This window comes from Etheostoma spectabile, unplaced genomic scaffold (assembly GCF_008692095.1).
Source record: "Etheostoma spectabile isolate EspeVRDwgs_2016 unplaced genomic scaffold, UIUC_Espe_1.0 scaffold00002827, whole genome shotgun sequence".
NCBI lineage: Eukaryota > Metazoa > Chordata > Actinopteri > Perciformes > Percidae > Etheostoma > Etheostoma spectabile.
The window spans coordinates 1-26,034 of record NW_022602955.1 but is presented as its reverse complement, the minus strand read 5'-3'; the positions used below and the strand labels follow the sequence as shown (position 1 = coordinate 26,034).

General features: G+C 42.0%; 1 long non-coding RNA gene, 4 other non-coding genes and 1 pseudogene across 5 annotated transcripts; 4 read left to right on the top strand and 2 right to left on the bottom strand.

Annotated features, from left to right (window-relative positions):
* The first annotated feature begins 255 nt into the window (after positions 1–255).
* trnal-cag (transfer RNA leucine (anticodon CAG)) lies at positions 256–338 on the top strand. The gene has a single exon. It is a non-coding gene; the product is annotated as a tRNA-Leu (tRNA).
* A 6,213-nt stretch (positions 339–6,551) lies between these two features.
* On the bottom strand, positions 6,552–6,623 carry trnaq-cug (transfer RNA glutamine (anticodon CUG)). The gene has a single exon. It is a non-coding gene; the product is annotated as a tRNA-Gln (tRNA).
* A 2,674-nt stretch (positions 6,624–9,297) lies between these two features.
* trnan-guu (transfer RNA asparagine (anticodon GUU)) lies at positions 9,298–9,371 on the top strand. Its single transcript has one exon. It is a non-coding gene; the product is annotated as a tRNA-Asn (tRNA).
* An 848-nt stretch (positions 9,372–10,219) lies between these two features.
* On the top strand, positions 10,220–10,291 carry trnae-cuc (transfer RNA glutamic acid (anticodon CUC)). Its single transcript has one exon. It is a non-coding gene; the product is annotated as a tRNA-Glu (tRNA).
* Positions 10,292–13,908: 3,617 nt separating this feature from the next.
* LOC116676185 (uncharacterized) lies at positions 13,909–25,909 on the top strand. The gene is made up of 3 exons (XR_004328609.1): positions 13,909–13,992; positions 25,392–25,396; positions 25,898–25,909. It is a non-coding gene; the product is annotated as an uncharacterized LOC116676185 (long non-coding RNA).
* Positions 14,215–24,514, bottom strand: LOC116676184 (microfibril-associated glycoprotein 4-like; annotated as a pseudogene).
* Positions 25,910–26,034: the final 125 nt, after the last annotated feature.

Genomic DNA, 26,034 nt, shown 5'->3' with positions numbered 1-26,034 from the left:
CAGAGTTGTGGTCTGACATGCCGAGTGGAGCTCTGCTGAAGGACTTATAAGCATCTTTGACGGATCCATAACAGATTGCCACCCTGGTGACTTTCTTCCATGTCTCCATGAACGCCCATATATATGGACTGACAGTTAAGAAACCTTCCCTTGTTAACTATGACATGGATGACTGAGAAACTACTATATCACGACATGTTTAATTTATTATATTATAATTTTTGAAACAGGTCCTACTGAGCATCTTTTGGATCAGTCAGGATGGCCGAGCGGTCCAAGGCGCTGCGTTCAGGTCGCAGTCTCGACTGGAGGCGTGGGTTCAAATCCCACTTCTGACAACTAGTGTTTTCATCTGGAACTAATGTCTGAGACATGATATTGGGAATAAAGAACTTAGCAGTTCTTTGTATGTAAGAGGACATGAATGTGCGCAAGAAACTCAATTGCAATAAAGTGTTTTGTGAGCATCTTTATTGTCAACACATGTAAAGTTACCATGTGTTTGTACACAGTAGACATATCTACTGCTGTATTCACTGTCTGTGGCAAGTCCTTTAAAACCTTTCCTTGACTTGCGTTTTCCCACATCCTCTGAACGCTTAGCTTACTAAATGACTTAAGTTGGCCAATAATTGTTGTTAGTTGTAGTTGTAGTTAGTCTTAGTTGGGATTGTTGTGTGCCTTCAATATGTGGATATTATGAAAGAAACTATCTAGCAAACCCTTGCAATACTTTTAAAGGTTCCATGGTGTAATGGTTAGCACTCTGGACTTTGATCTCCGTTTTAATCTCGGTGGAACCTGTTTTTAAGTTGCATGTCTGCATTAGCTTAAGTTAAGTGTAATGTCTTGTTTTTTTGTTGTAGTATCTATAGAGATTTGTGGTGTAGTATGGAACCATTGTCCTGTCTTTTATGTATTATGAAACTTATTGCCGCCTGTCTTGGCAGGACTCCCTGGAAGAAGAGTTACTGTAGCTCAACGGGATTGTTCCTGGTTAAATAAAAATAAAATGAATCTGTAATATGTCCAAACATTCTTCTCTTCATTACCGACATACTGGAAATGGCCATGTTTAATTGGATGCTCTCCAGTTATTGTTGTTGTTTGGTAGATTAACATGATATTTTCCTACTTTGGGGACTTTTCATTTCATATTCTTTGTCTGATATTTTCTATTCCCTGTTTGTATTTTCTGTGACTGCATGTGGTTTTAAATCTGTTGGAGTTTCTTCAGACTAAAGCAAAGACACTGATGATGTCATCCAAAAGACACATAAAGGACAGCAACCTGTCTCCAGAGGACACTAAAGAATGACGGAGCAGCAGGAAACAGAGCAGCTCAAATAGCAAACAGCTGATTTATTCATCTGAGTCGTAGAATAACGCCAATGATTGACTTGTTTTAAATGTCTGGGAATGTGGAACAGCTCCATGCTGACTACCTGAAATAAAACAAGGCCACATGCTGATTATTGGGGACTTGATTTGATGGATTTATTCTTCCTGTTGTGTCTCTGTTTAAACTCCTAATTTAAAGGTAAAGTCAGCGTCCACTAAAGGTTGTGTTGTTGCTGCTGACAGACTCAGATCTTTATTCTAAGTGTGTGACGACATTATGGGATGGATCCCTACAGAGATAGACCTTTTAGTTAAAGATGAACATCCTTTAGTTTCCAACCAGACCAGAGTGGTGATTGTAGGAGCAGTGGTAAGATGAACCAAGACGGCTTTTCATATATATATATTTTCCTTTTCTATTGACTATAGTTGTGTTAGTTATTAACAGAAATCAAACTGTCAACAATAAGCTTCTTTGTTCACAAACAAGAGAAGGCTTGTTTCCAGCCAGACTATGAATTGATTCATGAAATCCCTGTTATTGGTATGCTGACAGTCCCATATGGTCTAGCGGTTAGGATTCCTTGTTTTCGTCCAGGTGGCCAGGGTTCTACTCCTGGTATGGGAATCGGTATCTAGCCGATTAAGGTCTGTTGAAAGTTCTGTGTCATTGGTCCTGTATTAAATGAGAGCTGTATTAATCCTATGCCCTGATATGCATTTCCCCAAACCTAACTCATATAATGATAACAAATAAACATAATATATGTCTCTATAATCAAATATTGTAAAACTTTAACTAGACATGGTGGTGGAGAATAGCTGAAAACCTGAATCCTGACTACCAGACTTCTTGCAGTGTTTTATCAACAAGTGATGTATGTATTTATGTGCCCTGTTCCTGGCATATCTCTGGATGTATTTATAAAATCACAGTTATTATTCAACGTGTCAGTCCCATATGGTCTAGCAGTTTGGATTCTGCCTAAATAACCTTTACACACATTCTTAAGGAGTCCTCTGGAGACTACAATCAGTACATCTGAGAAAGCTTTCAGTTAGTTTGATTTTACATTCATTTGGCCTAAATGGTGTCCAAAAGGTCTTGGTTGCTGCTCTTAAAGACTTTTAATAGTAAGGAAAACCATGGTTTACACCCAGGTGGCCCTGGTTCAACTCCCGGTATGGGAATTTGTATTTAGCTGGTGAAAATCTGCAGAAAGATCTCTACGATCTCCGACATTGGTCCTGTATTAAATCAGAGCTTTTTTTTCAAGGAAAGATGATTAGCAAGCAAAAACAGAAAGAAAACAGCTTGATTATTGCTGTAGTTGAGTGACAACAAGAGGCTTAGATGACTTGATGTTGAAACGATAATTACTCATCATTTGGCTTTATATACTTGTACATTTTCTTTGTAGAGAATGTCCTGGGGGGTAAAGTTGGAAATGACAAACAAGGGAATTAGTCTTTAAAGAGCACTATGCACTAGCCAGGAGTCAAACCTAGAATCTTCTGATTCATAGTGTGACTCTATCCATTGCGCCAAAGCAATAGTCTGTAAAGGGGGGAAGGAAGAGGAAAAAGGGGAAGAGGGCGGGAAGAAGGAAAAAGAGGAAAAGGAAGAGGAAAAAGGAGGAAAAAAGAGGAAATGAGAGAAAAGATGAGAAAGATGCTAAATTAAACACAAAGGAAACTCACATCTATAAAGATAATTTTGACGGATGTGACTCCCTGATGGTCTAGTGGCTAGGATTGGGCGCTCTCGCTGCTGTGGCCTGGGTTCAATTCCCGGTCAGGGAATCGTCAGGACTTTACAGATACTTAATCATTTGAAAGATTAAGTTTTGGTTGATTTAGATTTGTCAAAATTCTTCCTCATTAGTTTAACGCTAGCTCCCCAACATTTTAAAATGTAATGAATGGTGAATAACATGCCTGCTACTTAACATACCGGTGTATTTGGGCGGAGGCTGGAAAAACGGAACATACTTCCGACCAAGCACCTTCAGACTATTGGTGTTGACCGACTGGACAAGGTCTCCAGAGTAGCTGAGGAGATGCAAGGGTTTGGTGGCAAGAGACCTGGTCCTGGTTCCACCTGCTCAGGCCTTCTAGCAGAAACAGCTGAACGTTTAGGCTGTTGTACTGTGTTATCATTTTGCATTCCCTCATTACTGAGAAGAATATGAAACACTATATTACAATATAATGTAATATATATATTATTTTTCAGTAAATAGTAGTGCTGGGTACCATTTTAAGGGATTATTTGATTTACACTGGACCAGCAGAGGGTACAGCAGCAGTTGGAGCAGCAGGTGTGGCTGTCTGCACATTAGTTTTTTAATACAAATGTCAAAGAATTTACAACCACAAATATAAGACAATTTGAACAACATACATTATGCTTGCATCTTTAGTATACTTCTATCATTTAAGTATCCCAATTAACTTTACCTTCTTAGTGTGAAATCCACACGTGCAGACCTGTGCTCCACCAAAAAGAGACATCTGCCCCCACTGCTGGAGTGGACACTTCTCTATCTGTAATTAACCAAAATTAAAATGCACCAGAATGTTACATGACATTAATTAATTGTTGATAGTCGTTAAAAAAAACATGTAAAAAGCTGTACCTTAAGATAGAGCTCATGCCATCTCTTTTGCCTAGGGGCCGGTCTATTCCCAGCATCAGTAGACCAGACCCCTGTAGAGGCAAACGTCCTCAGCCGGGACAGCCATTCATCGTCCCCCATGGCACGATGCCTCTTAGCCTTAGATGCCATCTGAGATTAAACTGAAAAGGACAATAGGGCAATAATGTCAATAGTTAGGCACTTAATAAGGTCCCTTTATTGTATTCAAAAAGACAAAACTATAGTATAAGATTTAATCAAATAATTATATATTACAGGCATGACCATGGAATAGCTCATTTCTATCATCTAAATCTATCTACCTTTATCTTATAGTAAAGCATGTTGTAACATTGCTAGTACAGGGGCTTGAGTCATAATTAAGGCTTATTATAATCATTATCAACATTAATATTATTGTATTACAATTATATTTTATTATCAACAAATACTACAGCGGACTGAAGTTGGGGTAAACGTTTGAATGCTAATCTTAAAGTAATATAAATTATAAGGGACTGATGTCAATTCAATCAATTTATCAGCTCTCTCTCTCTCTCTCTCTCTCTCTCTCTCTCTAACGCTACTAAAAATTATAAAATATATTATAATAATAATATTTTAAAATAAAAATTAAATTACAGCTAACGTTAACTTAAGATACTGACGTTACTTAACATATTGATGTTACTTTATACATAAAGTGATACACATAACGTAGCCTATCCTGTTGACTAACGTTATACTCTTCTCAACTAGAAAAGTGCACCGCAACATGACTTCGCAGGCAAATAAATACATAGCTACATACATTACGTGAACATGTAACAGGTTTAATGCACAACAGTTGACGGTGACGTTTGGCCTAACGTTACCGTAGCGTTAATACACTAGCTACTACTGCTTACAGTAGCATAACGTTATAAGCTTGTTCTTAACTAGCAAAGTGCACAACAATATGACATTGCGGTCAAACAAATACATCAATTACATGAACTTTTGACAAGTTTAATTCATGAGATTTGGTGCCAGTAATAACTTACTTTATTTTCCGTGGAAAAATACCGAGATGACTCGTCTTCTCTTGCGATTGCAGCAAAGCTGCCATTGAAGCAGAAAATGCGTTTGGATTGGTAGGAAATGGAGATGGGCATTGCCAAGAGGAGGCGCTTTTTTGATTGGCAAGAAATGGATATGAAGTCTCTCATGATTGGCAAAAAATGGAAGGGAGCTTTGGGTTTGATTGGTAAGAAAAGGAGATGAGAAAGTGGACAAATCTGTTCTGGGTAGCGCCACTCTGCTCTGGAATTTCTACCCAGGTCTATGATTCACCATTTGATGGAAGGTGGCAACCAAGGTTCCAACCCACTCACGGGTTCGAAAGTTAAACATTTGGTAGACTTTGCAACTATCTTTTATGTGAGCTTCCTGATTACTTACACATTGATTATTCACATGTAACACTTGTGTTTTAAAAACAGGGCATTGTGAGTACAAATATTAACATCAGTAAGGAGTCTACCAACTTGCCTCGTATCATTTTAGTTTGGACACACAGTGAGGCTTACCGCGATGGTTTGGACTGGGTCGACTAGGGTTTTCGGCTGCTCTTGTAATTGTGGGCCCAAACATATGGGCGTTCATGGAGACATGGAAGAAAGTCACTCGGGTGGCAATTTGCTTGACAATGGCAATACATTGCGCAAGATGTTAATGGCATCTTATTGACCTTGTACCCCAATGTGCAATACAGGCTAAATCCTATGGTGGGAATCAAGATCCACCAATGTTTCTGTCCACAATGTCCACCTGAATCCAGAAATGTCCCTGCAAGATGGGCAATAGACTGACAATTGGGTCAAAATTGTGCAATTATCTTCAAAATGTCCAACTGAGTCCACAAGTATACCTGCCAGATGGGAAATAAACTGATAACTGTCTTCATGGTCTAAATGTGTCAAATATTGTCGTACAATGCCCACATTGAGTCCAGATGTGTTGGTTCCTGATCTATGCTATTACCCCAAAAGATCAGAACTATGCCAAGGGCACCTGGATTTGGTAAAAGGTCCTCCGTAGAGGTTTTGTCTTTAATCCAAGAGACTTTTTTAGTGTTTTTTTTTTACACAGAAAAGGTTGGACACAGAGCCCACTCTCCCACCCATATCTGACAGTTGAAAGCTGTGGGGAAAGGGGGGTTCCAAAGCTAATAGACCATTCAACAAGCAGTTCTGATGCACTACACTGGCCCATTCCGGATGAGCACTGTATTCTCTGACTGCAGCAACACAAATTCAAATTTCAGTGATACCTAATTTTTATGGTGATTACGAGACTGAATGCAAAGTGTGTATCCCCCATGTAACTCAAAGCCTATCACTTCCAGTCAATACTGTCAAATTTGGAGCTCCTTCAAGTTACATTAACAACCAGGTGACTCCTCAACATGCCCCCACCAACGTACTGTTTACAATCCAAATGGCCAAGGATATTAAACCTGTAAGCTTACTTTAAACTAGATGTGGAAAGTTGAAAGGTTGATCTTTTTCACCAGTGCTGTGGCTTAAAAACAGGTTCCACCGAGATTTGAACTCAGATCGCTGGATTCAGAGTCCAGAGTGCTAACCATTACACCATGGAACCTTCAAAAGTCTTGCGAGGGTTTGCTAGGCAGTTTCTTTCATAATAGCCACATGTGTGATATTAAAGGCACACAACAATCACAACAATTAAAATATCACGCCCCAATATATTCTCGGTTTTGAGTCCTCGCCCTGACTATTTACGACATGGCCAGATGTAATCCGGCTAAGAAGCAGCACTTTTTAGAGGTGGAGATTGAAACCCTGACATCTCAGTTTAATTTGCAGTAAAGTATACACCTACATGTGAAGTGTACCCATATTTAAATAAACACACGGTAGCAAAGTTTATGCAGTATTTTTTTATTTTACTCGTGTTTTTTTCGTGAGTCAGTGCAAATATTAGTGCAAATCAGTATTGCACTGCTTTTCAGGTTGTTGTGGCCGAGTGGTTAAGGCGATGGACTAGAAATCCATTGGGGTCTCCCATTGCAGGTTCGAATCCTGCTGACCACGAAAGTAGTAATTCAAAGGTGGTCACCCATCCCTTTGTAGCAGATGTGCCTTCATGGACAATGTTGTAATATACAATATTCACCAGAAGCCACTAATGCATTTCTCAGCATTTATTTTCAGTCTCAATGCCCAGATGTGTTGAAAGATTTGCAGTGAACGTTGTATTGTCCAGTGATGGTGGTATAGTGGTGAGCATAGCTACCTTCCAAACAGTTGATATGGCTTTGATTCCCAGCCAGTATCTTTCTTTGAGTGACGTAACTTGCTTCATTTGTCAAAAAGTAACCAGAAAGGTTACTCTCCCAACCCGGTTTGATAAAAAATTAGATCTCGGTTATGTCGCACAAATAAGGGAGCATAACAATCAATCAAGCTGCCTCCATGAGGATCCGCAGACATAGACATGTTCCACCACCCGCAGCTAAGCCTGTCTCCTCAGCGTCTAGGCGCCGCTGCATCACCTCCTCTTCAGCTGGAGAGTTTGCATCTGCGTTTGTGAGCTCACAGTTTTATGCCAAGAATGGTCTGGTCTCTCCCTCTTCCCCAGATAACATTCTCTCTGAGTTCCATTCCTTATGCACTGAAATCCTAGACTCTATTGCCCCTTAACAGATTAAAGCTGTTAAACCTAAGGCGGACCCCTGGCTAAATGACACCACAAGGGCCCTTAGACAACACTGCAGACAAGCTGAACGAAGATGGAAAGACAATCTACATGTGTCACTGGGTGTATTAAGGGACAGTCTATCACATACCAGAATGCTGTGAAGGTGGTGAAGATGCAGCATCTCTCTTTTTAGATTAGATTAGATTAGATTAGATTCAACTTTATTGTCATCACACATGTACAGGTACAATGCAACGAAATACAGTTTAGAGAGTTTAGAGAGCCTCTGAGCCGCAGCTAGTGAAAGCGCCGCCACATGCACTCTGAAAAGGATATATGCAGACAGCAGGATAATACAAGACATAATATAATGCACGAGACTACATACATGAAGGAATAATTGGTGTATGGTGTCTGTGGATGTGAGTGCGTAGGAGACACAAACTGTGTGGGTTGTTGAAAAACAGCTCAGTTCAGTCCGGCCTTGACTATGAGTGTGTGTGCGTATGTATGTGAAGCTGCAAGTTGTTTTCCCGCTTCGGGCAGAGAAGGGGGGGGGGGCGGGGGGGAAACAGTTGATCAATTTCAATCCAAATTTAGGGTGACTCGGTGGAATTTGTACGAATCAATGTCCATCAATCAGTTGTCACCGACCTCAGCGTCATACGAGCATCCATATCACGTAGTGATTTTTGCAGTCCATCTACCTTCTCTGCCAGTCCAGTCTTCTGTCATAGCTAGCAATTGCCACAAACCTAGATTGTTATTTAATACTTTTAACTCTGTTAACCTCTGCTCCGACCGATGTTTCAATTAGTGCATGTGAGAAATGTCTCTCGCTTATTTTATTGACAAAGTAGCATCTATCAGGAAAATTACTGGTGCTAATGTTAAGGTCTTTTTATCTAATTCTTCTACACACTCAGCTGTGTTTGAGGAATTTAAGCACGTTTCTCTGACGTTACTTAGTGAGGTTGTAAAACACATACAACCTACCAACTGTCCCTTAGACATTTAGAATGGTGAAGGAGGTTTTTAATAGTACCATTGGGGCAAGTCTTCTTACTCTTTTTAAGTAAATTGCTAAGCCTGTACTTTGTTACTTTTACTTGAGTAAAGAAGTTAAACGCGTACTTCTACTTTTACCAGAGTATTTGTTAACACAATTATCTGTACTTCTACTTGAGTACGGGCAGTGAGTACTTTTGCCATCGCTGATGGTCATTGGTATGCAGGTCACTTGATGTAATACAAGCAAATACATAAGGCCCCCCCAACAGTTTTGTGATACGTGGCGTGCAACTGTATGTCAATGTTCAAGCTTGTTGCTGTGACCAAGAAACCACCAGCAAAATGACTATTAAACCATCGGTTCCGAAATTTTCTTGGATGCCAAATTTTCTAATTCAAAGTTAGAATCCAATTGACATGTGAGAACATTACAATGCACGTCCAGCTTCTACATTTCTGCATGAGTCAGCTTTCCCAATGTCTGAGTAACAGGAAAATAGCCTGATAAGCATACATGTGCAGCTCAACCTCAAAAAGCCATGAAGCAAATGCTTGTGTCTTAAAGATCGAGCTCCCGCTCATAAAACCTCAGACAGATGCAGTCTCTGTGGCGCAATAGGTCAGCGCAGTCGGCTGTTAACCGAAAGGATGGTGGTTCAAGTCCACCCAGGGACGTTTGTTTCCTAAATAACCTGGTGAGAGTCAACTCTGGGATTTATCCTTCTGCAGAAGACCATAGAGCAGCCCAAAGACAACCCAAGTGGCCTTATATCTATCAGAAGGTACAGTTCTGCAAACCATGTACATATTAATCTTTGCGGTCATTGGTATGCAGGTCACTTGATGTAATACAAGCAAATACAAAAGGCCCAACCCAACAATTTTGTGATACGTGGCGTGCAACTGTATGTCAATGATCAAGCTTGTTGCTGAGACCAAGAAACCGACTGTGGCTGCTGCATCAGTGAGCGGTCCAGCAAGCTGCAGACAAGGTTTGGGGAGTGGCCAGACCTCCACATACGGCTGGACATCTGGCACTTCATGCGAAGGCTAGCCATATGTTAAATGCCCGTATATGTTTAACGTGTTCATATGTTTAGTTAATTTTCACAATGTTTAAAATCTTCAGTTAACCTAGCCAGTTAACCTAGCCATTCTCCATTTCACCACATGCTACTGCTGCATTCATCAATCCGTCATTCTGTGTAAAACCATACCATACTTCACAAACATTACCTATTTACAATAACCACGCAACACTCAGATCTCTGTTAACTATGTGTCTGTTTATTTAGTTTCAAAGTGTAACACAGGTTAAACATTAGTCATATCAGCTTTGTCTTACCGGCGTCTTCTCGTTCTGTTTTAAGACTACAAACTGACTATGTGACAGATGTGTAATCTGTCATGTCCTGCCTTCTGAAGTTCTAGCCAGGCGCCATTCCTCGCCTAAAACAATATGAGTCATTCCAGTAAGTGAAAAGGAAACTCACATCTACAAAGATAAATATGATAGATGTAACTCCCTGATGGTCTAGTGGCTAGGATTCGGCGCTCTCACCGCCGCGGCCCGGGTTCAATTCCCGGTCAGGGAATGGTCAGGACTTGACAAATTCAGGTGTAACATTTGAAAGAGTGAGTTCCTGGACTTTGTTTTGGGTGAATAAGATTTGTCATATTCTTCCTCATTAGTTTAACGCTAGAACCCCAACACTTTTAAAGAGTACCATTTCCTTTAAATCAGACCCCCGACAGCAGATGAATCCTTTTGTCATCATTGATGGGTCATAAACACTTCATCTGCCTCTATCTCAATAACATTTCTATTCCTTTTTTCAAACAGTAACTAAACCCCTGACCAACATTTTTTACCTGAAAACCAATGTATGTAAGAGTCAAATATTGTTATTGTTGGATTCAGGTCCAAATTTTGACATTTTAGTGCAATGCAAAGGTGCATAACAGATTGCTTTCTACTTACCTGGAGTGATGCAGAGCAGGGGTGGCCAACTAGTCAAGGAACAGCAAGAGACTTGGTATTTAAGACTACAAACTGACTATGTGACAGATGTGTAATCTGTCATGTCCTGCCTTCTGAAGCTCTAGCCAGGCGCCATTCCTCGCCTAAAACAATATGAGACTGAACACACTGTAAAAAAAGATGTAATTTTACATACATTATCACAGCCTGAGCCAAGGCCCAATCTTCCGCGTGACAGGCGGAGATACTGTCCATTATAGTAACGAGGAATGCCCAATCTCTATTTTTGGCACATCAATCAATAGGTGGCGCTATTCCAGCATTTGTGCCACAGTAAATACATGTACATATATTTAGATTTACTACATATTTGCTGTCACTCAAATCCATGACAAAGCATCTGTGACTCAATCTAGTTGAAAATCTCTGTGTTAAATTAACATGTCTAACAGCATTTTAAACATTTACAGTAAATAATGAATGGTGCATTTCCCCAAAAATCAGTTTCCAACAGTTTCTGTAGTGTAGTGGTTATCACATTCACCTCACACGCGAAAGGTCCCCTGTTGAAACAGGACAGAAACACATTTCTTTGTTCATGTTGACTTTGCACAATCAAACTCTGCTGAGTTGAACTCTAAATAACCTACACGGAAAAATATTCCTGACGTGAAATCGTGGCCAGACCTACCAGTTTCTATAGTCATCACATTAAGGAATTCAGGAAAATCCTGTTTGAAATTGATGCAGAAAAACTAATCCATGCATTTGTTACTTTAAGCTGGATTACTGCAATTTTTTATTATCAGGCTGCTCAAAAAAGTCCATAAAGACTCTTCAGCTGATTCAGAATGCTGCGGCACGTGTTCTGCCAGGAACATGGAAAAGAGATCACATCTCTCCTGTCTCTTGTCTTATTCTTGTGATTTATATGTTTGTTATTCCAATTATTTAGACGGTACAATGACAAATGTAACAGTTACGCATAATCAAGCGATAAACCAATGTTGCGCATGCGCACTTCGATCCTGTATGCTTTAACATGTACGGCAAAAAGCACAACTCTGCTGTGCCTTTGTACGTAAATGTGTTATGCCAGTAATCATCTCCGATACATATCAAACATGGACCAATTAAAATCGAGATATTACTGTCCCTTTGCGTAGCTGACGTCATTACACCAGCTACGTTGTAAGCGCAATCCCCGCGAAATTCAAAGTCAAAATGACAGCAGCGGTGTCCCCAAATATCACAGCAGTGAGGAACTCCTCTAAAAAAGAACTAATAGCAAGATGGAGGTCTACGCCAGCCTTAGATGGACTACTGCAGCAAAAGGGACAAAAACTCGTCCGATCATTTTAAACCGCCTGGTTTGGAAGAAAAGATGTGGCTATGTGGCCGTGCTAACAGTTAGCGGCAGGACAGGACCTCTGCGGGGTCCTGGGATCTGAACAACCGGCCCGCAGCTGGATCAAAACATCCAGTCGGAACTGGACCTGGCCAGCACGTCTTTAAGCCCTCGCCATTCTGTAAATTGAGAGTCAGAGACTATGCAAACTGAAGGCCCGTAAAGACGAGTTTTAAAACGCTGTGATCGACGCCTTCACGAGGAAGCGTCGGATGGGTTTTATGTACAAATAATCTACCGATTGGTGAGTCAGAAACTATTTTGGGTTTAGTGTGATTGAACTAATGCTGCTAGCCATCTGCCTTCATATTCAGTTGAGCAGTGTGTGTTTTCATTGTTGCTGACTGGGACTGACAAACATAAATGGCCGCTGTGCAATAATTAGAACTAAGATGGTTTCATAACTTGCATTCTGATGCTGGACATTAACGTGTGTGTGTGTGTGTGTGAGAGTGAGTGAGTGAGTGAGTGAGAGAGAGAGAGTGAGAGAGAGAGAGAGAGAGAGAGAGAGAGAGAGAGGGAGAGAGAGAGAGAGAGAGAGAGAGAGAATATATGTCACCCTGAGTATTTGTCTGAAATCTTAACTTTTTTGGGAGCACAACTGTCATTGCGGTCTTCAAATTAGCTGGTTTTAGAAGTCCCAAGGTCCGGGTATAAATCGTGGGGGGTTCAGGCTTTTGCGGTTGCTGCCCAGAGACCAGGAACAAGTTACCCCCCGATATTCGCACTTACAGATGTCACTCTTTTTAGGTCCAAACTCAAAACATATCTGTTGAGTCATGCTTTTAATACGGAGCAGTGGTGGGACAGTTTCATACAGGCAAAAACTAATCCAGAGCGAAAAAAACAAGAAGAGGGAATCCAAAAAACAAGAGCAGAACCAGAAACTTGAGACCAAAGGAAATCCCAGAAGCAAAGAAGCAGACACAACAGGCACGGGGACAATATGATCTGACAAAGGACAAGGACAAGGGGAAGACAAAGACTAAATACAGAGGGTAACGAGGTAACAAGAGGCAGGTGACACAAGGGCTGGGAAAAGGTGGAAGACATCAGGTAATCACACAGGTGGGAAAACCAAAAAGACAGGAAGTACAACAACTATCAAACTAAAACAGGAAACAGAACATACAGACACTCAAGGGAAAACACAAGACAGGAACTAAAACTAGACATAGTTACCGTCTTGTCTAGTTGTAGTTCCCATCTTGCCTAGTTGTACTTTCCGTCTTGTCTAGTTGTACTTTCCGTCTTGGTGAACAGGAGTCTTGATGGTACGACGTGGAAGATGGTTCTGGTTCTGGTATCGGCGCACGCTTGGTGAACTATGACATTTTATCACATTTTTTACTCTGACTTTTTATATTTCGACATGCTGTAATAGGACTTTAAAAAATATAAATTCTGACACACTATACTATGACTTTTTCACTTAAATAAAAAGTCATAGTACAGCAAAAAAAGTTATAAAAAGTCAGTCATAAAAATGATATTGAAAATAAAAAACTAAAACGAAATACATACATGAAGTTTTTTCATTTAAGTTTCTCCCTCTTTTTAGTATTTTATATTTTCAAATTATTATTTTAACATGTTAACTTTGCTTTTTTGAATTCTTTTCTTTTAAATTGTAATTATTATAAGTTTTCTTCTCAGGAGACAAAGTGAAGACATCAGATGATATTAATGCTCAGCTTATTATTTATTGTCTCATCAAGCAGATACAGATTCACACCTCCATACACATATATATATCTACATAAGAGTTTCACACCTCCACCAAACATCACCTGGCTGGCCGGAACTGCAAAGATCTGTTTCTACTTTTCATTTTAGACCCATGTTATCATCCATGCAGTGACCACCCCTGACCAGACTATATATGTGTTTCCATTTAAAGATCATGGGTTTTTCATCTGGAGACACATCAGACTCTAACCCTACTTCCTGCTGCAGACGCCCAGCTGGAGACACATTGGACCCTAACCCTACTTCCTGCTGCAGACGCCCAGCTGGAGACACATTGGACCCTAACCCTACTTCCTGCTGCAGACGCCCAGCTGGAGACACATTGGACCCTAACCCTACTTCCTGCTGCAGATGCCCAGCTGGAACCACATCAGACTTTTGCTGCGACTGCTCTAACCATCACAGACGGAAACAAGATTTACCATCAGCTGGCTTTCTTGTTCTGGGTCCAGTTTCAGGAAAAGAAAACCTGTTGTTGATTAAATGCTTAATGAAAGAAAGAGAAAGAGATGAGAAGAGATGAGGTGATGTTCTGCTGGACGTTGGTCCTGGAGACCTACAGCACGGGACGGACCATCATGCTGATGAACTTCAGGGAGTAGTCATAACCTTTCCAGGTGGACCAATCCACTCCAACAGCATAGATAGTCCCGTCAGCCCCCCAGCGATAGACACCGTTGGGATTTGCATGGTACAGGCGTTGTACCAGAACCCACCCAGGTGTGATCTGGCACAGTTCACGGAAGCGGCATCCTGGTCTTTGTCGAAGGTGGAGAACTTCATTCCGTTGTGATGACCAGTCAGGGAGTCTCCTACAGAAACACAACAAGTGTATAATCACAACATTATGAGAAAACATAGACACCCGTTTGATTACATGGACTCATGCATTAGTCTCAGTTCTTAGACCAATTCTACTCTCCTTATATATGTGTCCTCTAGGCAATAGTTTTAGGAACGCTCAATTAACTTTCACTGTTATGAAGCCACCAGACGCTCGTCAGCGAGTGCCTGGTGGCTGGGTTTGCCACGGAGCCCGGCCAGGCACAGCCCGAAGAAGCGACGTGGCACTTCTCCCTCCAGCCCATGGGCCCACCACCTGTGGGAGGAACCAAAGGGGTCGGGTGCGCTGCTACATGGGTTGCAGCGAAGGTCAGGGGCTTTGACGGACCAGACCTGGGGGCAGAGGCTGGCTCTGGGGATGTGGGTGAGTACACACATGGGTGATGATGGAGATACTTGGAGAGGTGTGATTGGGAGGACCGGGTCCCTGATCTAAACCAGAGTGGTTGTCTGTTGGTGGACTTCTGTGCTAGTCATGGATTGTCCATAACAAACAGCATGTTCAAACATAGGGTGCTCATAAGTGTGTGTGGTACCAGAGCACCCTAGGCCAAAGGTCAATGGTCGATTTTATAATCGTTTCATCTGATCTGAGGCCGTATGTTTTGGACACTCGGGGGAAGAGAGGGGCAGAGCCGTCAACTGATCACCATCTGGTGGTGAGTTGGGTCAGGGGGTGGGGTAAGACTCTGGACAGACCTGGTAAGCCCAAACGGGTAGTGCGGGTAAATTGGGAAGGTCTGGAGGAGGCCCGTGTCCGAGGGACTTTCAACTCACACCTCCGGCGGAGATTTTTGTGCATCCCTGTGGAGGCTGGGGGCATTGAACCTGAGTGGACAATATTCAAAGTTTCCATTGCTGAAGCTGCGGCGGTGAGCTGTGGTCTAAGGGTCTTAGGTGCCTCAAGGGGCGGTAACTTTCAAACACCCTGGTGGACACCGGTAGTCAGGGAAGCCGTCCGACTGAAGGAGTCTTTCCGGGATATATCTGGTAAGGATGACTTCTGGGCGCCTCCCTAGGGAGGTGGTCCAGGCACGTCCAGCTGGGAGGAGGCCTCAGGGAAGACCCAGGACTAGGTGGAGAGATTATATCTCCAACCTGGCCTGGGAACGCCCCGGGATCCCCTAGTCGGAGCTGGTTGATGTGGCTCGGGAAGGGAAGTTTGGGGTCCCCTGCTGGAGCTGTTGCCCCCGCGACCCGAAACCGGATAAGCGGATGAAGATGGATGGATGTTATGAAGATGACACCATTATATCTAAGGGAGAGGCAGGATGGATGAAACAGTCCAGTTTTCTTTGAGTGTAATGATAATAGACAGACATCCTTCTGTCAGAACATAGAGCATGATAACCTCCTCCTATCAGACCATAGAGCATGTTATAGAGAGGTCTAGACCTGCTCTATCTGTAAATTATAGAGTGGTCTAGACCTGTTTTATCTGTAAATTATAGAGTGGCCTAGACCTGTTTTATCTGTAAATTATAGAGTGGTCTAGACCTGCTCTAGCTGTAAATTATAGAGTGGTCTAGACCTGTTTTATTAGTAAATTATGGAGTGGTCTAGACCTGCTCTAGCTGTAAATTATAGAGTGGTCTAGACCTGTTTTATCAGTAAATTATGGAGTGGTCTAGACCAGCTCTATCTGTAAAGTGTCTCAACATACTTTTGTTATAATTAAATATTATCAATAAAATAAACTTGAATTGATTTGAAAGTGGCCTCAGACGTTCAGGGAGCTGAAGTCTACACAGATAACCCCCCCCCCCCCCCAAGACTAAAGACACAGCTCTTCTGACCCTGATGAAGATACCCCTCCTGACTAAAGACACATCTCTTCTGACCCTGATGAAGACACCCCTCCAGACTAAAGACACATCTCTTCTGACCCTGATGAAGATACCCCCGCAGACTAAAGACACATGTCTTCTGACTGCACCTTAGACCCGACTATGTCATCTTTAAAGACTAGATGATGTGGAGACGTCACTGCTCCTCCGTTGATGAAGCCAGACACCGTCAGTATGAACCCATCACATGGCCCCACGGAGAAGGACGTGTACCGAGCGAACGCTCTGTTTCCCTGGAAGTCCTCCATCTGGACCAGCAGCTCGGACGGGCGGTTCAGAGTCAGCTGGTAGAGATTCTCAAGACCTAGACACACAGAGACCACACACACACACAGAGACACAGACACACACACACACACAGTTACACACACACACAGACACACACACACACACACACAGCACATGATATAAATGAACAGCAGGTTTTGTATTCCTGACCTTTAGTACTAGATGATCAGTGAGTTTTGTGTATTCCTGCCTTTAGTACTAGATGATCAGTGAGTTTAGTGTATTCTGACCTTTAGTACTTGATGATCAGTGAGTTTTGTGTATTCCTGACCTTTAGTACTAGATGATCAGTGAGTTTGTGTATTCCTGACCTTTAGTACTTGATGATCAGTGAGTTTTGTGTATTCCTGACCTTTAGTACTAGATGAACAGTAGTTTTGTGTATTCCTGACCTTTAGTACTAGATGAACAGTAGTTTCATGTATCCTGACCTTTAGTACTAGATGAACAGTAGTTTTGTGTATTCCTGACCTATAGTACTAGATGAACAGTAGTTTCATGTATTCCTGACCTTTAGTACTAGTTGAACAGTAGTTTCATGTATTCCTGACCTTTAGTACTAGATGAACAGTAGTCATGTATTCTGACCTTTAGTACTAGATGATCAGGGAGTTTTGTGTATTCCTGCCTTTAGTACTAGATGATCAGTGAGTTTTGTGTATTCCTGGCCTTTAGTACTAGATGATCAGTGAGTTTTGTGTATTCCTGGCCTTTAGTACTAGATGAACAGTAGTTTTGTGTATCCTGACCTTTAGTACTAGATGAACAGTAGTTTCATGTATTCCTGACCTTTAGTACTAGATGAACAGTAGTTTTGTGTATTCCTGACCTTTAGTACTAGATGAACAGTAGTTTTGTGTATTCCTGACCTTTAGTACTAGATGAACAGTAGTTTCATGTATTCCTGACCTTTAGTACTAGATGAACAGTAGTTTTGTGTATTCCTGACCTATAGTACTAGATGATCAGTAGTTTCATGTATTCTGACCTTTAGTACTAGATGAACAGTAGTTTCATGTATTCCTGACCTTTAGTACTAGTGAACAGTAGTTCATGTATTCCTGACCTTTAGTACTACTAGATGAACAGTAGTTTCATGTATTCCTGACCTTTAGTATTAGATGATCAGGGAGTTTGTGTATTCCTGGCCTTTAGTACTAGATGATTAGTGAGTTTTGTGTATTCCTGGCCTTTAGTACTAGATGATCAGTGAGTTTTGGTATTCCTGGCCTTTAGTACTAGATGATCAGTGAGTTTAGGTTTCCTGACCTGTAGTACTAGATGATCAGTGAGTTTTGTGTATTCCTGACCTTTAGTACTAGATGAACAGTAGTTTTTGTATTCCTGACCTTTAGTACTAGATGAACAGTAGTTTCATGTATTCCTGACCTTTAGTACTAGATGAACAGTAGTTTTGTGTATTCCTGACCTATAGTACTAGTTGAACAGTAGTTTCATGTATTCCTGACCTTAGTACTAGATGAACATTAGTTTCATGTATTCCTGACCTTTAGTACTAGATGATCAGGGAGTTTGTGTATTCCTGACCTTTAGTACTAGATGAACAGTAGTTTTGTGTATTCCTGACCTTTAGTACTAGATGAACAGTAGTTCATGTATTCCTGACCTTTAGTACTAGATGAACAGTAGTTTGTGTATTCCTGACCTATAGTACTAGATGAACAGTAGTTTCATGTATTCCTGACTTTAGTATAGTTGAACAGTAGTTTCATGTATTCTGACCTTTAGTACTAGATGAACAGTAGTTTCATTGATTCCTGACCTTTAGTACTAGATGATCAGGGAGTTTTGTGTTCCTGGCCTTTAGTACTAGATGATCAGTGAGTTTTGTGTTTCTGGCCTTTAGTACTAGATGATCAGTGAGTTTTGTGTATTCCTGGCCTTTAGTATAGATGAACAGTAGTTTTGTGTATTCCTGACCTTTAGTACTAGATGAACAGTAGTTTCATGTATTCCTGACCTTTAGTACTAGATGAACAGAGTAGTTTTGTGTATTCCTGACCTTTAGTACTAGATGAACAGTAGTTTTGTGTATTCCTGACCTTTAGTACTAGATGATCAGTGAGTTTTTGTGTTTCCGGCCTTTAGTACTAGATGATCAGTGAGTTTAGTGTATTCTGACCTTTAGTACTTGATGATCAGTGAGTTTTGTGTATTCTGACCTTAGTACTAGATGATCAGTGAGTTTTGTGTATTCCTGACCTTTAGTACTTGATGATCAGTGAGTTTTGTGTATTCCTGACCTTTAGTACTAGATGAACAGTAGTTTTGTGTATTCCTGACCTTTAGTACTAGATGAACAGTAGTTTCATGTATTCCTGACCTTTAGTACTAGATGAACAGTAGTTTTGTGTATTCCTGACCTATAGTACTAGATGAACAGTAGTTTCATGTATTCCTGACCTTTAGTACTAGTTGAACAGTAGTTTCATGTATTCCTGACCTTTAGTACTAGATGAACAGTAGTTTCTGTATTCCTGACCTTAGTACTAGATGATCAGGGAGTTTTGTGTATTCTGGCCTTTAGTACTAGATGATCAGTGAGTTTTGTGTATTCCTGGCCTTTAGTACTAGATGATCAGTGAGTTTTGTGTATTCCTGGCCTTTAGTACTAGATGAAACAGTAGTTTTGTGTATTCCTGACCTTTAGTACTAGATGAACAGTAGTTTCATGTATTCCTGACCTTTAGTACTAGATGAACAGTAGTTTGTGTATTCCTGACCTTAGTACTAGATGAACAGTAGTTTGTGTATTCCTGACCTTTAGTACTAGATGAACAGTAGTTTCATGTATTCCTGACCTTTAGTACTAGATGAACAGTAGTTTGTGTATTCCTGACCTATAGTACTAGATGAACAGTAGTTTCATGTATTCCTGACCTTTAGTACTAGTTGAACAGTAGTTTCATGTATTCCTGACCTTTAGTACTAGATGAACAGTAGTTCATGTTTCCTGACCTTTAGTATTAAGATCAGGGAGGTTGTTTTGTGTATTCCTGGCCTAGTACTAGATGATTAGTGAGTTTTGTGTATTCCTGGCCTTTAGTACTAGATGATCAGTGAGTTTTGTGTATTCCTGGCCTTTAGTACTAGATGATCAGTGAGTTTAGTGTTTTCCTGACCTGTAGTACTAGATGATCAGTGAGTTTTGTGTATTCCTGACCTTTAGTACTAGATGAACAGTAGTTTTGTGTATTCCTGACCTTTAGTACTAGATGAACAGTAGTTTCATGTATTCCTGACCTTTTAGTACTAGATGAACAGTAGTTTTGTGTATCCTGACCTATAGTACTAGTTGAACAGTAGTTTCATGTATTCCTGACCTTTAGTACTAGATGACATTAGTTTCATGTATTCCTGACCTTTAGTACTAGATGATCAGGGAGTTTTGTGTATTCCTGACCTTTAGTACTAGATGATCAGTGAGTTTGTGTATTCCTGGCCTTTAGTACTAGATGATCAGTGAGTTTAGTGTATTCCTGACCTTTAGTACTAGATGATTAGTGAGTTTTGTGTATTCCTGACCTTTAGTACTAGATGAACAGTAGTTTTGTTGTATTCCTGACCTTTAGTATTAGATGTACAGTAGTACATGTGTCAAAGGTGGATTTGGACAAATAATGTAAATGCATGAGATTGCTGTAATGATTTGTTAATGGACTTATGGCATGTGTTTTTAGGATTTTAGCGCTTGCATGTTTTTATTCTGTTTGTTGCATGCGTAAGTTTTATTTACAGCTTTTTTATTGCATGAATTGTTTGTGTTTTTACCTTTTGACAAGACTGTAGCTCCTCCCTTTTTTACTCAGACTTAACGAGCTTGGGAAAAGACAAGTGGAGACACCTGAGCTTAATGGGGAGCAGGTGTGTTTGAGTGGGGCAGTGAAAAGGAAGCAGGGATGCAGCAGAGGGGGGAAAAAACACGGGGCAGACAGAGGCGGCAGAGCAGAGGAGCTGCAGCAGAGCAGAGCAGAGCAGAGCAGAGCAGAGCAGAGCAGAGCAGAGCAGAGCAGAGGAGAGGAAGAAGGAGAAGAAGATGTGACGCTGAGGAGTGGCTGAAGCGCTGGGCGGCTCATGCGGCGACAAAGCTCGGGCCGCGCCCAGGCGGAGGTGGCGGGGGCTGCCGAGAACGGAGCAAGTGAACCGGAGGCCAAAGGAACAAAAAAGGATAAATGAAAGCAGAGGGGACGCTGAGGAGCAGGAGCAGAAGAGTGGTGACAGAGCGGAGCAGAGCAGAAACAGAGCCCAAACGGACACGGAGGACAGTGGAAGCCGAAACGAGCAGACGGGCTGGAGAAGTGCCGGTTGGGACAAGCCGTCCGAAGTGCGGGTGAACGTGTGGTGGCCAGACCGGATTACGTCATAGAGCCTGAAGCACGGGGGACTGCAGCCACCCAAACAAGGAGTTCAACGCGAGTATACAGATGAGTGGAGGAAAGTCTTCCAGCTGTCCTCGGGAGTGTGTGGGCAAAGAACTGCTTTGTGACTTGTTTGACTGAGAGCTCTCTTTGTTCTCCCCCAGTGTCAGCCAGGTGGAAACGTAACACGCAACGCGGACAAGTGAAAGGAAGAGCCTAGGCTTTCGGGGCGGGATCAGCTGTTCTTAGGATAATCACAACTACGGACTTTAAAGAACACTGGGGACTAGTGACAATGACATTACTCTAACTATTTAGCTTTTATTACATGAATCTTTTAACTTTATATTTGTGTCTTTTGCTTAGCTGTTTTGCTAATTTAACTTGTGTTTTAGAATAAAGTCACATTTTTGTAAGTTGCTTGGGTTTTACTCCATTTTGTCAGTGGAATTATTGCTGGTATTTTAGTTTTTTTTTTTAACATCCCCCGTTCCTCAGTGGGGGTGTGACACATGTATATTGAGGGTGTACTTCCTCACCGAGCCAGTACTCCCCAGCAGCGTTCCCAAGCCAGTCTTGTACTGGTCCCAGCCCCGGTAGAAGTTCACTGAGCGTCCATCCTGGTCTGGAACACCTGGAACACAAAGGTACCAACGCTGCACTGTCATCTCACTTTACTGGGAATACTTGGTTTCTTTTCACAGCTGATGATAAAATAAACATCAAATCTCATCCTCATATATACATATATATTTACATATTTAACAGGGGTATGTCTGACTGCACCATGTGGACTAGACGAGATCCGGGGGACAACCAGCCGAAATAGGTTTCTTCAGGAGGGGGGCCGGCGTCTCCCTTAAAGAATGGATGAGAGCTCAGTCATTGGAGTGGGGGGTTGGAGTAGAGCCGCTGCTCCTTCACGTCGAAAGAAGCCAGTTGAGGTGATTCAGGCATCTGGTGAGGATGGCCTGGTGCTCCCTAGGGAGGTGGTCAAGGCACGTCCAGCTGGGAGGAGGTCTCGGGGAAGACCCAGGACTAGGTGGAGGGTCCAGCTGGGAGAAGGCTTTGGGGAGACCCAGGACTAGGTGGAGGGTCCAGCTGGGAGGAGGCCTTGGGGAATACCCAGGACTAGGTGGAGGGTCAAGCTGGGAGGAGGCCTCGGAGAAGACACAGGGCTAGGTGGAGGGTCCAGCGGGGAGGAGGCCTCGGGGAGACCCAGGACTGTGGAGGGGGAAATATATCTACCTGGCCTGGGAACGCCTCGGGATCCCCTAGTTGGAGCTGGTTGATGTGGCTCGGGAAAGGGAAGTTGGGGTCCCCTGCTGGAGCTGGTCCACCGCAACCCGATACTGGATAAGAGGATGATGGATGGATGGTTGGATGGACTTATAGCTCCATGTCAATCAGTGTGTAGGTGTGATGAAATGCATTTTCATGTTCTTCTCAAGTCGTTCTGCATTAGGAGGCTTTCCAAGAAGGCAGAAAGACATGGTCCAGGTCCAGGAGGGGGGGAGGGGGAATCTTACTGAGTGCAAACAAGTTCCCCATGTCTTTGAAAAAGGTGACAATATTGCAGTACAGGTATTGCAGGTTATAGTTGTTAACTGAAGCTACCAATTGAACCTTTGACTATGTGTGGACTAGACACAGTGAAGACATTGCAGTAGACACGTCCACCTCTGCTATAGTCCAAACTGAGTGGAACTTTGGCCTCTTGCAGTGGTTGTGGTCTTCTTGACTAAGCCTGTGTCTTTTAATCATCGGGGTATGGTCTGGTCTTCTTGACTAAGCCTGTGTCTTTTATTCATCGGGGTATGGTTTTGCAGGTTAATGTGTCTGAAAGTATGAACCACATACTTCAAGTCCCCCCAACTATGAGAGTAGTACTCCCTGTGTACCTGAAGTATTTGAGCGATTGGAAAGAACCTCAGAACCAAAACTGACGCTTAGTAAAAACTCACCGTCCACCGTCCTCCGACAGAGTCCATGTCGCAGTACACCTACACACAAACACACAACCATTAGCAAATGGCTTTCAACACAATATATACAATATAATCACACAGGCTGGAACAAGTACTGATTACTATTACAACTAAGACTACTTCTATCTGGTGATCAGCATCAGTCCGAACTTATTTCTGTCAGCCATGATCTCAATGGCCCTCATTTATGAAACGTGTATACAACGGGGGGGGGGGGAGGACTACACACGACAGAAAAAAGGTGTGCATTTTTAGGCTGTGTGTGTCTGCACACCATCGCACAGGACAGGGTGCCAAGGATGTAGTGATAGAACCGCTGATTCGATGCCCAGAGAGCAGGGTCCAGCACAGCCCCGACTGGAGGAAACAATCCTAACCCTAACCGGGGGTGGAGGAAACACGCTCTCCCTCACAGCTGTTGCTTGGCTCTGACTCACGAAAAAAACGAGAGTAAAAAAAAAAACATATACTCCGCTACTGTGTGTTCATTTAAATACTGGGCCGCCTATCTGTAGGACTAAGAATTTGCAGTATAATCCTTTATATTACTATTAGGAGTATAATCCTGTATATTACTATTAGGAGTATACATAGTCACGGATGTCTAAATTAAATAATCTTCAGATGGAGTCCGATTTAATACGGCGACCTTGTTGACCCCATCAGTGCATCATCTGCTTCTTAGCGGATGAGGTCTGTCCAGGTCGTAAATAGTAGGGACGAGGCCTCAGTACCCAGAATATATCGGGGGTGATAAGTACGATGGTTTCATCATCATACCTATTCTAAATTAGGGGACCGATGGGGGCCACTGTCTCACACTATCATCATACCTATCTACATTAAGGGGGACCAATGGGAGCCACTATCTCACACTACCATCATACCTATTCTACACTAGGGGACCATGGGGGCCCCTGTCTCACACTATCATCATACCTATTCTACATTAGGGGACAATGGGAGCCACTGTCTCTCACTATCATCATACCTATTCTACATTAGGGGACCAATGGGGACCTTTGTCTCACACTATCATCATACCTATCTACATTAAGGGGGACCAATGGGGGCCACTGTCTCACACTATCATCATACTATTCTACATTAGGGGACCAATGGGGGCCACCGTCTCACACTATCATCATCGTCCCAGAGAGGAGGAGGTCTACCTGGACAGGAGATGTGGAGCTGATGGGGTAGATGGTGTACACTTTGGTTCGGTTTGCTCTGAAATTTATAAATGTCGCTGCAGTCCTTGGGCAGGACGGGGGGGTAGCAGCTGGTCAGCATTGGCGCCAGGAGCAGGACCACGGCTGGAAGCAGCTGAAACATGGAGGAAGATAAAAGCTTCTGGATGTTTGAACACTTAGACCTGCAGATTTAAAGGAACTTAATGGGAAAGAGTACTAGAATATGATGAAGTATTTGTGTAAACGTAGGCCTGTAAATGTACTAGGGGGGGGGGTCCCAAAAACACAACGTTTCAGGTTTACATCATTGTGGGAGTTGTGCTGGAGTGAAGCATTAGAAGCTCTGAGGTCTGGATCTCTGAGAAGCTCTGAGGTCTGGATCTCTGAGGAGCTCTTCAGACGACAAAGAGGAAGCAAAACCTCAGTGGTCAGCACGTTGTTTTAGAGCAGATCCAAAACGGGACAGTTCATATTCATTCATGTTAAATATAAATACCCAAAGGGATTTGATAATGACTATGACACCAGAGGACATACACAATCAATTATTATATAAAATACACAATCAGTTATTATATAAAATACACAATCAGTTACTATATAAAATACGCAATCAGTTATTAGGCAATACGCAATCAGTTATTATATAAAATACACAATCAGTTATTTATAAAATACACAATCAGTTATTATAAAAATACGCAATCAGTTAGGCCTATTATATAAAATAAGCAATCAGTTATTTATAAAACACACAATCAGTTATTATGTAAAATAACAATAAGTTATCATATTGAATAAATGAAATATTCAGTCTGTCAGCATTGAAACAGCCATAGCTTGTTAATAGTGATAGTATTGCATTTTGTGTCTTAATTTAGGACTAAAAACATAAAATCCCAAATTCTTATTAATAGAAGTAATTCTAATGATCTGCTAGCGGGGACACTCACCTGTCTGGGACTCACCTGCTCATCAAAGAGTTCTCCGTCACCAAACTCACTCATTATGTAGTAGAGGCCCTGTGATGTCACACCTATCCGAACAATCACAGACACCTTCATCACGCTGTGTTTAACTCTTTCCACCTGTACTGGGTTGTCTCCTTTGTCCTGCTGAATGTCCAGAGTATATCAGAGTATATCGTAGTATATCATAGTAATTCATAGAATATCAGAGTATATCGTAGTATATCATAGTATATATATTACACATACATGTACATGGACTGTTCCTATAAATCTTTACTAGTCTCAACGACTACTCAAAGCTCTGTACATAGAACAGGAACAATTCACACACATCTACACACCATTGGGAGAATCGGTAGGGGACACGTGGACTCTGGGAAGACAGGGACATTGTTCTGAACAGGAAATGTTCTCGTCATCAGATATGTAAAACCACACACACCACACACACACACACACACAACACACACAAACACACACGCACACACACACCACCCACCCAACAGCATATAAAGACATGTCCTCCATGTCACTGTAGTAAACAGAATATTAAGACTGTCCTGCTGTGTCCACTGTAGTCACAGTATATAAAGACATGTCCTCCATGTCCACTGTAGCCAACAGCATATAAAGACCCCTCCATGGGGGGGGGGGGGGAGGGGACTATCACATGGACTCTATGAGGTTTCTC